The 16,212-nt window shown below is 42.2% G+C and overlaps 1 protein-coding gene across 1 annotated transcript in view; it reads left to right on the forward strand.

Moving 5' to 3' along the window:
- Positions 1-16,212, forward strand: part of COL19A1 (collagen type XIX alpha 1 chain) — a 412,517-nt gene that overhangs the window by 293,465 nt on the left and 102,840 nt on the right. The window lies entirely within an intron of this gene.

The following is a 16,212-nucleotide window of genomic DNA, read 5'->3' on the forward strand; positions in this document are numbered from 1 at the left end:
AGACACAAGGGATGCAGGTTCGATCCCTGAGTTGGGAAGATCCCCTGGAGGATGAAATGGAAATCCATTCCAGTATTCTTGCCTGAAAATTCCCAAGGACAGAGGAGCCTGGCAGGCGACAGTCCCAAGAGTCGCAAAGAGTTGGACATAACTGAGCAACTAAACACACAACACAAAGCACACATAGGAATTGACACTGTTGACTGGTCATCCTTGAAACTCTCTATTCTCTTGGTTCATTGATGGCGGATATTTTTCTATCTTTGGATCCATCCTTTTGGTCTCCTTTCTTAAAGCTGTTCCCTCATCCCTTATTTCTGTGTTGTATGGTTTAAAGAATCCCAGTCTTCTCTTTCCACCCAGACATCCTCCTGAGTTCCAGACTCCTACACCCGACCACCTGCTCAGTATCTGTACTTGGAAGTCTCCTGCATGCTACAAACGTGGTCTGTCCAAAGCTAAACTCTAAAATGATCCTAGATATTTGCTGTCTCTCTCTATGTCCACATCCAAATAGTTCCTAAATCATGTGAATTCTATGTCCTAGTAGCTCTCATTCTTCATGCCACTGCCTTATTTAGGCCTCTGCCAACCTGTATCTGTTTCTGTAGCCTTCTCCCGGCTGGTCTCTTGGCCTCTACTTTCTACAAGTGGAGTCATATTTTAAATCATAACTCTGATTGTGTAGGTCTTTGGTTGAAAACTCTTTAATAATATCCCTTTCCTTCTAGATGGATTCCACACTTTCTACAGACCGTTCTAACCCTTTCAGAGTTTGCCCTTTGCCTTTCTTTGTCTATCCTTCTCTGTGCCCTTCCTACATTTGCAACTTATAGTGTCATCTTTCTTTACGATCTCAAAAATGCCATGGGTTGTGAATGCTCTCCCTGAGGTCCAGGTGAGCTCCCCCACCTGTCAGGCTCTGCTCAGTCCCCAGATCTCCCATGTAGCCCTTTCAGGTGTTTTCAGCACATGAGGGTCATCTTCCATGATCCTATGAGCTTAAACCTCCTGCAGAGAGAGCACATTGTTTTGTAACTCAACTCTTATTTTTCTTATCTTTCTGGCCACTGCCTGTGAATTTATTTTGAACCTCTCAGTTCAGTTTAGTTGCTCAGTCATGTCCTACGCTTTGCAACCCCAGGAATCACAGCATGCCAGGCCTCCCTGTCCATCACCAATTCCCGGAGTTCACCCAAACTCATGTCCATCGAGTCAGTGATGCCATCCAGCCATCTCTTCCTCTGTCGTCCCCTTCTCCTCCTGCACCAAATCCTTCCCAGCATCAGAGTCTTTTCCAATAAGTCAACTCTTCGCATGAGGTAGCCAAAGTATTGGAGTTTCAGCTTTAGCATCAGTCCTTCCAATGAACACCCAGGACTGATCTCCTTTAGATTGGACTGCTTGGATCTCCTTGCAGTCCAAGGGACTCGCAAGAGTCTTCTCCAACACCACAGTTCAAAAGCATCAATTCTTCAGCACTCAGCTTTCTTGACAGTCGAACTCTCACATCCATACATGACCAATAGAAAAACCATAGCCTTGATTAGACCGACCTTTGTTGGCAAAGTAATGTCTCTGCTTTTGAATATGCTGTCTAGGTTGGTCATAACTTTCCTTCCAAGGAGCAAACACCTTTTAATTTCATGGCTGCAGTCACCATCTGCAGTGATTTTGGAGCCCAAAAAAATAAAGTCTGACACTGTTTCCACTGTTTCCCCATCCATTTCCCATGAAGTGATGGGACCAGATGCCATCATCTTCGTTTTCTGAATGTTGAGCTTTAAGGCAACTTTTTCACTCTCCTCTTTCACTTTCATCAAGAGGCTTTTGAGTTCCTCTTCACTTTCTGCCATAAGGGTGTCATCTGCATATCTGAGGTTATTGATATTTCTCCCCACAATCTTGATTCCAGCTTGTGCTTCTTCCAGCCCAGCGTTTCTCATGATGTACTCTGCATAGAAGTTAAATAAGCAGGGTGACAATATACAGCCTTGACGTACTCCTTTTCCTATTTGGAACCAGTCTGTTGTTCTATTTCCAGTTCTAACTGTTGCTTCCTGACCTGCATATAGGTTTCTCAAGAGGCAGATCAGATGGTCTGATATTCCCATCTCTTGAACAGTTTTCCACAGTGTATTGTGATCCATGCAGTCAAAGGCTTTGGCATAGTCAATAGAGTAGAAGTAGATGTTTTTCTGGAACTCTCTTCCTTTTTCGATGATCCAACGGATGTTGGCAATTTGATCTCTGGTTCCTCTGCCTTTTCTAAAACCAGCTTGAACATCTGGAAGTTCATGGTTCATGTATTGCTGAAGCCTGGCTTGGAGAATTTTGAGCACTACTTTACTAGCGTGTGAGATGAGTGCAATTGTGCGGTAGTTTGAGCATTCTTTGGCATTGCCTTTCTTTGGGATTGGAATGAAAACTGACTTTTTCCAGTCCTGTGGCCACTGCTGAGTTTTCCAAATTTGCTGGCATATTGAAGCATAATTGTGTAACACAGTTTCTGGCATGTAACATGTGACTATTAATTATTCAATGAATGAGTCAACAAATGAATGTACTTTGTAGATGAGAAAATGAAGATGGTGAATTGAGTGTCTTTTTAAAGACCAGAAGCACCTGTACCACCACTAGAGGGCTCTAGACTAGACCTCCCAGGAGTCACTTAGGGTGTGGTCACGTGCCAAAAATGAACAAGACTGCTGCTCTATCCTGGTTTCGTTTCATCCATTTAGCCATTCAAGTAAATTGTTCTCTTAGCAATGTACTGGTGTCAGTTGATATTGTTATGAAACAAGTGTGGTGGGGAAAGGGGGGAGACATTAAATTGGGCATCCTGGAACCCAGTCTTTAAAGGAATCAGCTTTGTTATTCCAAATTTTCTAGCAAAAGAGGACACATTGAAGGATTTTCTGTAATTGTCTCCTGCTATAAACAAGAAAAGCTGGTACAAGCTAACAGGCAAGATTAGACCATCACATAGTTTTCTAAATGTATGACACTGCTTTCAAGACAAGATAATTGTTGTCTCAAAGGAGGAATTTGAATGATGAAGGTCTTTATGACAAGCTTGCCAAATGTCTAGGACAGAAGAGGATTATACCAAATCCTGGAATGAGTTCTCAGCTATAGATCAAATGACTTTACTGGAGAATTTAGAAGATTAAGGAACATGCAGCCATATGAAAGTTTATAATATTCAATTCCACAGGTTTTATTTTATTGTCAGAGTGCTTGGGAGAGAGAGGTAGTTGTTTTATTTCAAGTGTTAGATTTAGAATATAAACTCAGCTATGGGTCTGATACAAAGTGTTCATTAAATCCTGAGTACATGGTATTTGAAAGAAAAATGGTTTACTATATTTTATAATATAAGAAAATATCAATTTGTTAAACTTCAAAATAAAGGAGAAGAATCTATGCCCCCCAAAAGGTTTTTATTCACAGTTAGCTTTTGTTTTAAAAGTATTAGACTGTACCATCAGCTCATTTTTGTTTAAGAATTGTGGTTCATGGAAATTCTTTGTCTTGTGTCTTGTTTTGTTTTAATTGGAGGATAATCGGTTTATAATGTTGTGTTGGTTTCTGCCATACAATTCACAACATGAATTTAATTCTAGGATAACTCCTCTAGTTGATTAAAATATCTTTTCTCTAATACAAGTATTATCAAAACTCTATCTTGGGGTGCATTTTTTATCAGCTTTTGAATTTTTAAATAATTTAAATTATTTACATGGTTGGTTGAATTAATGTCATGCATGCCACCATACTGTAAAAATTCCCATGAAGCACCTGGTCATTCTTGCAGGAATTAGTTAAGAGCAGCATTGAAAATAGAGGTGAAATATCTGGCTCCGCATATTTTTCTATGCCATCTTCATGTTTAATTTTTCTATGCCATCTTCATGTTTAATTTTTCTAAACATAATGTACTTTAGCAAGAGGACTTTTATTTCCCAACTGGTTAGAAATGATCAGAGTTTTCCCAAATCAGTCCTTTCATGATCACATTAACTAATATTTTCAGGAAATGAGCTTATAAAAAATTAACCTGTCCCTAATTCACATTGTTTAATAGTTTCACAAACTATTAAACATTTATTTAAGGCCTACTCTGTGCCTAACACCCTGTTAAGAGCTGGATTTGCAAAAATGGATATGATACGGTCCTTGCCCTTCACGTATTTAGGTTTAGCTCACAGAAAATTGGACTAGAGGAAGAAAACTTAGAAACGATAATGCCAAGGTGGTTTCTTTCTGGAACTGACAACTGAGGCATAGAGGTTGAGCCTTACAAACATGGAGGAACTCCTGCTCATCACGACAACATGGGTGAACTTGGAGGATGTTATGCTGGGTGAAATAAGCCAGTCACCAAAACAAGGACCACCTTATTCCACTTTATGAGATTTCTGAAATGGTCAGACTTGTAGAAGCAGAGAATACAGTAGTGGCTGCCAGGGCTGAGGAGTGGGAGTACTGGGGAGTTGTTATTCACTGAGTATAAAGTTTCAGTTTTGTGAGATGCTTACTTACTTTCCAGAGATCCATTATACAGCATGGTGCCTATAGCTAGTGATATAGTAGTGTGCGTTTCAAAACTTGTTAAGAAGGCAGATTTCACATTAAGTGTTTTTACCACATACACACGCATGCCCACACACAAGGGCCACAGGAAACCCTGCGAGGTGCTGAATATATCAGTTACCTTGGTTGTGGGGATTGGATCACAGGTGTTTGCATCTGTCCAAATTCAACTCATTGTACACATTAAATGCGTGCAAGTCTTTGTATATCAATTATGCTCCCCAGATGGTGTCAGTGGTAAAGAATCCGCCTGCCAGTGCAGGAGATGCAAAAGATGCAGGTTCAATCCTTGGATTGAGAGTTCCCCTGGAGTGGGAGGTGGCAACCACTCCAGTATCCTTGTCTGGAAAATTCCATAGACAGAGGAGCCTGGCAGGCTACAGTCCATTGGGGCACTAAGAGTCGGACACAACTGAACACCTGAGCACACACACAGCAGATATCTCTACAAAGCTGTTTCTATTAATATTAAAATTGTGGAGATTCGCCCAGTAAGGCAAGTAGAAGGGAAGAGGAGAGCGAGCTGGGTGCAGCTGACAGAGGGAAGTAGCCTTAACAGAAGCACAGGTGCTGAGCCCCAGGGAGCCGGGCAGCTGTGGTCCCAACACTGACTGGTCGGGTCCAGCCTGGGAAGTGTCTTGGCAGATCTGCTGTGAGTGCCACAAGTCCCCAGAAGCCAGGAGGAGTCTGTGGGAGCTCTGAGTGGAGAGTCACAGGCACAGGTTTCTTGATAGGTGACTCCAGTGGGAAAGTGGTTGGATTGTTGAGAGAGTGAGATCCTTTGCAGCTCTCAAAGGACTTACTGTTTAAAAGGCCAGCAGAGTATTTTTTATCTCTGTCAGTATGTCCCATACAGTCATTTGTATTTTATTACCACTTACATATAACTTCTTAAGGGGATGTTCCCAACCCAGGGATTGAACCCAGGTCTCCCGCATTGCAGGCAGATTCCTTACCAGCTGAGCCACAAGGGAAGCCCAAGAATACTGCAGTGGGTAGCCTATCTCTTCTCCGGGGGATCTTCCTGACCCAGGAATTGAACTGAGGTCTCCCACGTTGCAGGTGGATTCTTTACCAACTGAGCTATCAGGGAAGCCCTTGTGGCTCAGCTGCTAAAGAATCTGCCTGCAATGCGGGAGACCTGGGTTTGATCTCTGTGTTGGGAAGATCCTGGAGAAGGGAAAGGCTACCCACTCCAGTATTCTGGCCTGGAGAATTCCACGGACTGTATTCCATGGAGTCGCAAAGAGTCGGACACAACTGAGCGACTTTCACTTTCACATATAGCTTAAGAGATGTCCCCCTTTACCTGTGGGCACTTTTAGATCAAAATGTTTTTCATTTATTCGTCCTTTTTCCACGTTATACTGTATGTGGTTTGAGCCCCACTTCACAGCAGGAAGGAAGGTAACATGAAAAAGAAGGGAAGGTTCACAGAGCCAAGACCCTTCTGACTGAGACTGGGAGATGGCATCTGATTCACCCTGCTGGCTGCCATGAGATTCCTAAAGTGTGTGTTACAGGGTCTTACGACAGTGTGAAACAGAAAAACTAGTAACTCTCTCTCTTATTGAACAATAATCAAATAATATGCAGTGTCCCTCAAATGAGTGAATAGTGTAGTATACAATTTTAGCACATGTGTTTGAGCAATTAGCCTTCAGAAAAGTTAGGGGAAATTCTTTTATTGATTTATTCTGATCAGTGTGAATGTCTGAAAAGAACCAAGGAATAGGAGTTTTCAGGAGCCATGGACCCTTGGATAACAGCATACTTTGCTCAGTTTCTTCAAGAAAATGTCTTTCCCTCCAAGTCTTTAAGAGATGTTCCCTAAATCTTCCCTAAATCAGAGATAGGGTTGTCATTCAGGGGAGTGTCAAAGAAGATTTTAGAAAATTAAAGAAAGAAATCTTGAATGGCCTGAAGCATCTCATATAATTAAAACGTTTTAACCAACCATTCTATTTTTGATTCTTTGTTCTGAGGCCAAATTTGTGTTTTTTCACTTTCTTAAGAAACTTATCTTTTTACAAAAAATAATTTCCCACCACTTTGTGTGTGTGGAAGGACAACCTTTTTCAGCATAAGAAAGTACATTTCCTAGGGGAAAAAAATCTAATAAAGGAATATTTACTAAAAGTAGATTTTTTGAACTAATGTTATTAGATTTTCTTTCATCAAAAAAAGATTGTTTCATCAAAGTCATGTGTATTACTCCAAGTTAGCTTTCCATACTTAATAGCAATTTTTTTTCTCTTTGAGGAAGCTTTAGTTGAAGTTTACATGCATGTAATCTGCATATAATAAAATTATTCTCAATTGGAATGCTGGTAATTGAGGAGCAAGTGACTCAATCTTAGAGTTGGCAATAACCCTTTATGATGAACATACCTTTTATAAAATGTTGGTCCAGTTTCCTGATAGTAAGCAGAGCTGATCTATACAAAGGAAAGCTCCCAAATTCCAAGTGACTTCTCTCGTCTTAGTTTGAATGAATATTCTTCATTGGAGGGAAACCAGTATGCCGCGATATCTTCAGTTGGGGGGTGTGTGTGTGTGTGTGTGTGTGTGTGTGTGTGTTAGTTGCTTATCGTGTTTGACTCTTTCCAACCCCATAGACTGTAGCCCACCAGGCCCCTCCGTCCATGGGATTCTCCAGGAAAGAACACTGGAGTGGGTTGCCATTTCCTTCTCCACTGATTGAAAGCAGGTTTTCAGAGAGGACGCACAAGACCCTTAAGCATCTGCCTGGGGAAGGAAGAGCAGAAACCGGAGGAAACAGTACTAAAGACAGAGCAAGATGAGTCGGGACAGACAGTCAGAGCACTAGCTCTGTGTTCGTACTCCATTGCCAGTGCCTTATCCTCGGAACTCTTGTGAGAGCGTAAGCGATGCTCATTTTACAGTGGGGTAAAGGAGGCTCAGAGGCATCCAGTAACCTGACTGGGACAGCTCAAGTGTAAGTGCTGGTTTAGTCACTAAGTCATATCCAACTCTTTTGCGACCCCAGCCTGTAACCCACCTAGCATGTCTGTCCGTGGGATCTCCCAGGCAAAAATACTGGGGTGGGCTGCCATTTCCTTCTCCAGGAGATCTTCCCCAAGTATAAGTAGGTGTTGAAACCCAGGAATGGATCCCTAAACCTCCCTTTATTCTGCTAGATCCCAAGTGTGAAAGACAAGATTCTGCACTGCAGCTGGACTAGGGTCAGCCTTACTTAAGCAAACCCAGAACAGGACTTGATGTTCCCACGTGAAAGCCCAGCACTGCGGTGCCTTGGGATCAAGTAGATGTTCCGGGACATTTCATCGGACGTTTCCAGGTCTCCGCTTCCTTTTCCCTAAACTTGAAATGATAGCACTTTCTTCATCTGCCTCCATGTATGTGAAAGAACTTTTTGGAAATGTAAATCTCTAAGTATACCCTAAATACACTCATATTATTTTGAACTTTTCTGTTCAAAATCCAGTTAACCCAAACTGAAATGTCTGTCAGTGAATTGCTCAAGTGCAAGACTGCACGCTCTGTAAATGAGTATGTAATAGCCTGTCTGGGTGTATAAACCTGCTCCTGAAGACACACACAAGTTACTCCCATCAGGCGATGCTATCAGCACATCGACAGGGATGTCTTCTTCTCCCCTGGTTTATTTTGTGGGACTGACGTCCTCATGGACTTGCTCATCTCTGGTGAGCTGCTGAATTTTATTATATGTCATGTTCTCTAAGTCCTGGCCATCTTCACTTACTCTCCCAAAAAAAAAAAAAAAAAAAAACAATTCTTTGTCTTTCAAGCCTTCCAGTCGTCTGAGCGGCATAAAGAATGGAAAATAGTGGCTTTGTGTTAGGATGATGCTTGGAGAGTCTCAGGATGTAAAATGCCTTAGTTTATTTCCAAGTACCCTGGGTTTTTGTTCCTTCAGAAGCAAGAGCAGAGGAGCTGGCAGTGAGGCGGAGCAGAGCATTTAACTAATGAGCCATTAAAAGCCGTACATTTGAGCCCACCCTTCTGACATTTGCCTCACTTCTCATTCATCATCACTGTAAACATGTTTGTTAAAAACTGCAATAATTTGAAAATGTGTTATTATTCCTCTCGGTTGCAGGCAGAGCTCTTGATTTCTTTTCTTTTTTTTTTTTTCTGGTATTGTCTTTGTGCATTGTTTCATTGTTGTGGTAAGAGAATTGAGCAGTGGGCTCACATGTGTCACATTTCAGCACAGCGATTTATTTGAAAAGAGAAATTCACGTAATTTGTAACATGGGGCAGCAGCTCCCTCTACTGTTTCCACTGGAAGAGTTCTAGGAAAAGAATGTTGAGCCAATGTCTGCAAACTGTTCAGTGTATGAGGCTTAATTATAAAGCTGCATGATTTTCAAACTTTATTTTCAGGGTTTTGTTACATCTTATGCTTATCCTATATTTTAAATACAAATACCAGTTCATCAGGGCTTCCCAGGTAGTGCTACTGGTAAAGAACCTGCCTGCCAATGCTGGAGACATAAGAGACCTAGGTTCAATCCCTGGGTTAGGAAGATCCCCTGGAGGAGGGCATGGCAACCCACTCCAGTATTCTTGCCTGGAGAATCCCCATGGACAGAGGAGCCTGGCGCACCACAGTTCATAGGGTCGCAAAGAGTTGGATATGGCTGAAGTCACTGAGCACGCATGCACCAGTTCATCAACAGTCATTTTCAATGTCAACTTGATGCCCTCTTGAAGTGAAAGCCCCTAGCTCATGGATCTCTAAAATGCTGACCTATTTTAGCATGCTTATAAAACTCCAGCATGAGTTTTGTGGGAGCTGACTCCAGTGGAATTTATGCTTTTTTACTAAAGCAACTGTATGATTTAAAACATACACAACCATGTTGTTTTTATTTTCATTTTAACTTCAGTGTAGAATTTCTTTCACCTTTAGGATATGAGTCCTAGCTCAGTCCTGAAGGTTAATGGTCACACAGCACTTGTTCAGTCGCTCAGTCGTGTCTGACTCTTTGCTACCATGGACTGCAGTATTCCAGGCCTCCCTGTCCTTCACTATCTCCCGCAGTTCACCCAAACTCATGTCCATTTAGTTGGTGCTGCCAGCCAACCACCTCATCCTCTGTCGTCCCCTTCTGCTCCTGCCTTCAGTCTTTCCCAGCATCAGGGTCTTTTCCAGTGAGTCAGCTCTTCGCATCATGTGGCCACAGGATTGGAGCTTCAGATTCAGCATCAGTGCTTGTAATGAATATTCAGGATTGATTTCCTTTAGGATTGACTGGTTTGATATCCTTGCAGTCCAAGGAACTCTCAAGAGTATTGCCTAACACCACAGTTTGAAAACATCTATTCTTCGGCACTCAGCCTTCTTTATCGTCCAGCTCTCACATCCATGTATGACTACTGGAAAAACCATAGCTTTAACCTTTGTTGATAATGTAATGTCTCTGTTTAATATGCTGTCTAGGTTAGTCATAGCTTTTCTTCCAAGGAGCAAGTGTCTTTTAGTTTCATGACTGCAGTCACCACCTCCTGTACAATGTTCAAACCTCTGTCCAAGGTTATTCAGGCACTCTATCAGATCTAATCTTTTGAACATGCTTAAAGGAGTAAATTTAGGGTGTGAAATTGAATTCATTTATCCAACAAATATTTATTGATCATCTACCAATGTGTTAATCACTATTACAAACCTTGAGGACACACTGTTTTGAAAACAAAAATGTAGCAACAAACAAACCCAAGGCCTCTACCTTTTTAGTAACTTACCCTCTAGCACGTGGGTGGGATGGGGGATGATTAAGAGACAATTCCATGGGTAGACAAAACAATGTCAGCTTAATATGCGGTGCTGCGGGAAATAAAAAGGATAATGTGCAAGTGGTTTGGAAGGAAGAGGCGTTGCTCTAGTTAAGGTGGTCCAGGTGGCATCTCTGAGCATCTAGGTGACCTTACTTGAGAAGGAACCAGCCATCTGAGGCCCAGATCAAGAACCTTCCCACTGGGAAGACCTGGATGTGCAGAAGGCCTGAGGTGGCAAAGAGGCTGCCGGCTGCCATAAGCAGAAAGGAGCCGGGAGAAGAGCAGCGTCAGAGGGTGCTTTGGAGTTGCGTGGCTTGGCCTTATGAGGGGGGCGCTGAGGGGTGGGCAATCAGTTGATAAGGAAGATAATCAACCAGTCACATCTCCCTCTTCTAGGTCTTTGTATGTGGTTTTATCTTAGGGGATTAGATTTTTATTTTGATGTGATGAAATTGTCCCTACTGATAACACAAAAGGCATCATCATTGTAGCACATCATTCCCAGTCTTTGCACAGACAAGGAATAGATTTGTTTGCTGAGAAAACAAGGAAACAGACAAAGCTTTGAGAGTAGCCCACTTCATTTCTGCCCTGCCTAAATCCAGGGGACACCATGTTTTTCCTTCAAGATGGAGACTCTCACCACAGATAAGTCATTCTTCCCTCTTCCCCACACCTAGACCTAAGGCTTCCTACCTGTCCGGCTGCAGGTTCAGTGCGATGAGCACTATAACTATGAAAGTACGTGCTCTGTAAACACCATGAAACCAGTACCTTCCTGCATCTGTGCCCTGTTATTTATCAATCTCCCTACCTTATCTGTCTTCATGTCCAACCTTATTTCCTTACATGGAGGACTCAAGGTGCAAAGTTAATGTTTCAGCCAATAGCAAGGTCCCCTCTGTAAGAAGTCAGTACCCCATACTTTGCACCGCTGAATGAAGTAGATGACAAGAGTGTCCAATTAAAACATTTTGCTTCTTATTAAAACACTCTGTGTGTGACTATGGGCATTTTGAGATCCACCATGTCTCAACAGGAATCCAGTTCATGATCTTAACATTCATCTCCAAACCTTGAACTAACCAGGGTTTTCCATTTTTCAGTTTTCCTTTCAGCAAAGACCCTTAGTCTCTCTGGCCTATTAAACAACTAAAGGCCATGTACTGTAATGATAGTATCTTCAGAGGAAATGAACCTAACCGTTTATCTATGTCATTGGGAATAGTAATTTTATTCTTAATAAAAAATAAGATGACTTCCTCGGATTTAAAAATAAAGACCTATAAAATGAAGACATGGTCATTTAATCATTTTTATTGCCACTTGTCCCCAGCAGGGTCATGGTCCCAGACAAGACAGCTGTTGCCAACATTGCTAAAATTCCGCTGTCACCTTGTACAGCCACAGAATCCATAGACATGCATGTGAGGCAGCTGGGGTCTCAGGTTGAGAATGTGAAAATTAGCATGTGGGTTCTGTACCCTAATTACTTCTCTCTTTTTCTCCCCATGAACAGCAGTAGTGAGACATTATTAGCCATTTTTGACTGCCTGAGTTTTTTTTTTTTTTTTTTACTAATTATAAATACACTCAGGAAGAAAAGGATTTTATGTTCTTATAGCCACTGACTCCTTTTTTTCATTCCAGGTCATGTTGTTGAAACCAACTATTAAGACTTCTGAGTGACATGCATTGTGTATAGCAATGATGGGACAGAATGATTAAAATCCTTGCTATATGGTTACCAAACTTGTTATTAGTTGGCTCAGTGCATGGATTAAATACTGTTTCTTTGCAGTAGGTAAACAGTACTGCTACTGCTAAGTCACTTCAGTTGTGTCTGACTCTGTGTGACCCCAGAGACGGCAGCCCACCAGGCTCCCCCATCCCTTGGACTCTCCAGGCAAGAACACTGGAGTGGGTTGCCATTTCCTTCTCAAATGCCTGAAAGTGAAAAGTGAAAGGGAAGTCATTCAGTCATGTCCGACTCTTAGCGACCCCATGGACTGCAGCCTACCAGGCTCCTCCGCCCATGGGATTTTCCAGGCAAGAGTACTGGAGTGGGGTGCCATTGCCTTCTCCGAGGTAAAAAGTAAGGATTTAATAAATCTGATTGGCCTTTGAGAAATATTCAGAAAGGGAGGCTTGTTTCCTAAATATCTTATAATTTGTGTTTGATGATATGGTTTCCAAAAGTATCTCCATATAGTATTTAATTTCACTGCTGTATAATTCTATACAGGCAAGAAAAGATTACCTCCATTTTAACAATAAGGAAAGTCTGTACTTTGGGAAGTAAGGGGCTTAGCTAAATCCATTTAGTTGGTTTTCTCTGCACAGCAACTACAACCTGCTAGGAAATTATTTCCATCAAAAGAGAGAAAAAAAGAAGTTACATGAGTAGAGAAGCAGCAAGTTTTCAGCATTCCCCGGGGGACCTGAAACATGGGAAGAAGTTCTGCAGAAAAGAAGACTCGAAGGGCCTTCGTTTATATCTGTAGTTGCATTAAAAAGTAAAAAGGTCTAAAGCAAATATGGCAGGTGGTGTGAGTCAACAACATTGGATTGTGGATTCACGGGATTTATCATATTATACTCTGTACATGTTAGCATGCTTGAAATATTCCAGATTTCTTTGACAAAACAGGAAATGTATCCAGTGGGACAGAGTGAGGTTAGTACCACTAATTTCCTCTTCAGTGGCCTAGAGTGTCAGCATCTTCTCTTTTGCCTGAAATCCCTTGTAGAATGGGGCCAAGTGTTTCAAAAATGAAATCTTTAAGTATTTGTTTCTAGATTCATGTATTGTATGTAACCATGCAGATCAATTGAGCCAAGAAATGTCATTTGCAGATTTAGCATCGGTACAACCTACAGATCAGAAAGAAACCGTGATGTCACACATTTGAGCTGAAAGTGGAAGCTACAATCACCCCCAAAATAAAACCTCACTTTGCTTTGTCCAGGATGTCCACAACCATTTGAGTTTGGCACACACCCTTGGTCTCCAGCAGCTCGGTAGTACCCAAGCCAGTGTCATCTGCCTGGCTATGGTTAGGTCTCAGCAGTCTGCCTTGGAAATCACAGTTTGCTATGCATAGGAAGCATTGTCATCCCAGCAACACTTTTTTTAAAAAGTTTTATTTTGTTTCGGAATACAGCTGATTAACAGTGTTGTGTTAGTTTCAAGTGGACAGCAAAATGATTCAGTTATGCGTATACATGTATCTGTTCTTTTTTTCCTATTCTTTTTCAAATTCTTTTCCCATTTAGGTTTTTGCATAACATTGAGCACAGACTTAGGGAACGAATTTAGGGTTATGGGGAGAAGAGTTGGGGGAGGGATAGTTAGGGAGTTTGGGATTGATGTGCACTAGCTCCAGTACTCTTGCCTAGAAAATCCCATGGACAGAGGAGCCTGGTGAGCTGCAGTCCATGGGGTCACTGAGGGTCGGACACGACTGAGCGACTTCCCTTTCACTTTTCACTTTCAGGCACTGAAGAAGGAAATGTCAACCCACTCCAGTGTTCTTGCCTGGAGAATCCCAGGGGGATTCTGGGGGAGCCTGGTGGGCTGCCGTGTATGGGGTTGCACAGAGTCGGACACGACTGAAGTGACTTAGCGGCAGCAGCAGCAGCCTTTTTAAAGAGAGTGAATATTACCAGTTATAGCAAATGGAAACCCAAAGCTTTGATAGGTGCAGGCTGTAGAAGCCAAGCCCTCCTTGGAGTTGAGAGGCACACTGAGAGGCTCCTGAGGTCAGAGCAGGGAGTGGTAGAGGTGCCGCTGTCCCCCACGTATGGCTTCTGCTGATGGTAAACGCTGGGGGACGCATCACTGGATACAGATCATTTGTCCCACGACGTCCGTCCTTCCTAGTTCTCCTGCCCCTGTGGCTTTCATCACCTTGTTCGGGGTCAGTGATGTTGCTTCTGTGAGGAGGCAAGCCACTCTCCAGACCCCTGCTGCTCCTTAGATTACAGGAAGCTAACAAATAATATTTTTGCTTTTACAGAACACACTGAAGAGAGATGAGTAAGACACATTTTATGGATGGATAAGCAAAATCACAGCATTAGGGAAGGAATCATTTTTTTTTTTTTCTAACTATCACGGCATAGAAATCAGCCAACAATTTCCCAACAATGCACTCTATCAGGAATGCAGTGGGCTTTCTACCAGTTAGATGAATTTGTTTCATGGTATCAGGGAAAATAAACTCCTTTAAAAATGATCTTTTTTTTCTCCCTTGGAAAGTAAAGTGTTAAAACCTCCCGTGCTTCCCAGCATAATTTAGAAAATCTGCTTTTATGAAATGGGTTAATTACACCCATTGAATGCATTCACTGTCACAGCCTCATCCTCCCACTCCTGTTCCAGAATGACAAGTAAAACCAGGGACTGTGCAATTTTGGAAAACAATCAGGTCACATATTGAGTATTTTGCTTATTCATACAACCATAAACTGCCTCTGCTTGAGTTCCCTCAATTACACAGCTCAGTGTGCAGGCCAGAAGAGACGAGCCCAGCTCAAGTGAGCACTCCTGGAATACACAGAGGGATGAGTTTGAAAAATGTCCAAAGCGGCAGATGTGAAAAATTCTCATTCAAGATCCAGAAGCTGCCTTTACTGCAATCCCTCACCTGTTAATCCTGCTGCTTCTGAACTTCTGAATCAGGGCTGCTGGCAATAACTTAGATAGACACTTAGGAGCTGTTGATCTTTCTAAGTATAATGCAGGTATATGCTGTTTGAGCAGGGGGTGGTGGGGTGGGGTGGGACGGCAGGGATGTGGCTGAGACAAGAGAAGATCACTGCTTCTCAACATTCCACAGGTTCACCCAGAATAAGCATTGGCTGCTGGCTTCTAACAAAGCTGCTCTCACCTTCTTGTAGGGGGAGCCCCCAGAAGACGCCCTTGACAAATGCTTGAACCAGTGTGTTGCCGCATCACTTGAATCCTTTCCATTCCCACATGCTGATACACAAATCTCTCTTCCACAGAAACACAATAGCACGATTGTAGTCTTACTTGAAGGGTATTTCATCTTCTTACTAAATGTGACTTCTTTCCCATGACTGTTCTCTACTGCAATTTCATGCTCATAGGAACGGTCAGCCAATCAAAATGGTCCCTCAGCAGTCTTCTCTCTTGATTAGGTAGTCTTTTCCCACCAACTCTGAGCGTTTTCGGGTTTTTCTTCCACCATCTCATACATGCCAAGATTCCACTCTGCGTTTGGTGTCATTCGATGTTTAAGAGATACTTAAGATGCTGACCAAGATTGCCAGCGTCTTTCCTTTTTCTTCTCAGAAATCTGCCTCTCCTTATCTAAGCTCTCCTCGATTTTAACATTCCTTGTATCTGCCTGTGGTTTCTCTCTCTTATCCCTCCCTGCCTCCCATTCTGCTCACTTTCCTCTCCATCTCTTCTTGTCATTCACATCTTTGAAAATGTGCATCTGCACCACGCCCCACAGCTCCCTGTGCTTGGTGCTTGTAGAGTCTGTCTCTCATGAACAGATCTGTGATCTCTTAGGCTTGAATGCCCTACTTGATATTTTTAACCAGCTTTAAGGAGATTGTTTTTTGTTTTTTTTTTCCCTGTCATCCCTCCTCTCACTGTGAGACCAATAGAGGAGTTAAAATATCAAAACCGACCCCCATAGGGTCAGGCCAACTTCGGTCGAAATCTAGCTCTTGTTTATTAGTTGTATGACCTTGGGTAAGCTAGTTAACTTTTTTATTATAAGAAAAATAAGGTTAATCTCTACATCATTGGATTGTTGTGAGAGTAAAATGCCATAGCATATATACCTGCCG

Source organism: Bos mutus, chromosome 9, assembly GCF_027580195.1.
Source record: "Bos mutus isolate GX-2022 chromosome 9, NWIPB_WYAK_1.1, whole genome shotgun sequence".
NCBI lineage: Eukaryota > Metazoa > Chordata > Mammalia > Artiodactyla > Bovidae > Bos > Bos mutus.